This window comes from Rhinopithecus bieti, unplaced genomic scaffold (assembly GCF_001698545.2).
Source record: "Rhinopithecus bieti isolate Rb0 unplaced genomic scaffold, ASM169854v2 scaffold_1853, whole genome shotgun sequence".
Taxonomy (NCBI): Eukaryota; Metazoa; Chordata; class Mammalia; order Primates; family Cercopithecidae; genus Rhinopithecus; species Rhinopithecus bieti.
In genome coordinates this window covers 388,056-388,628 of record NW_016804151.1, presented here as the reverse complement: position 1 = coordinate 388,628, position 573 = coordinate 388,056, and positions in this window count along the sequence as shown.

The following is a 573-nucleotide window of genomic DNA, read 5'->3' as shown; positions in this document are numbered from 1 at the left end:
AAGAATGGAGCTACGGACCTTCGCGGTGAGTGTTACAGCTCTTAAAGATGGTACAGATGCAAAGAGTGAGCAGCAGCAAGATTTATTGTGAAGAGTGAAAGAACAAAGCTTCCACAGCATGGAAGGGAACCCGAGATGGTCACTGCTGCTGACTGGGCGGCCAACATTTATTCCCTTATTTGTCCCCTCCCATGTCCTGTTTCTGTCCTATCAGAATGCCATTTTCTCAATCCTCCACGTGATTGGTTACTTTTAGAATCCTGCTGATTGGTCCATTTTACAGAGTGCTGATTGGTGCATTTTACAAACCTCTTGCTAGCTACAGAGCACTGATTGGTGTGTTTTTACAGGGCACTGATTGGTGTATTTTACAAACCTCTTGGTAGCTACAGAGTGCTGACTGGTGCATTTTACAATCCTCCTGTAAGAAAAGTTCTCCAAGTCCCCACTCGACCCAGGAAGTCCAGCTGGCTTCACCTCTCAATATCAAGCCCACAGATAGGACAAAAGAACAGTTTTCATTAATAAACACCAATATCTCCTCCTCCTCCCCCTCCTCCTCCTCCTCCTCCT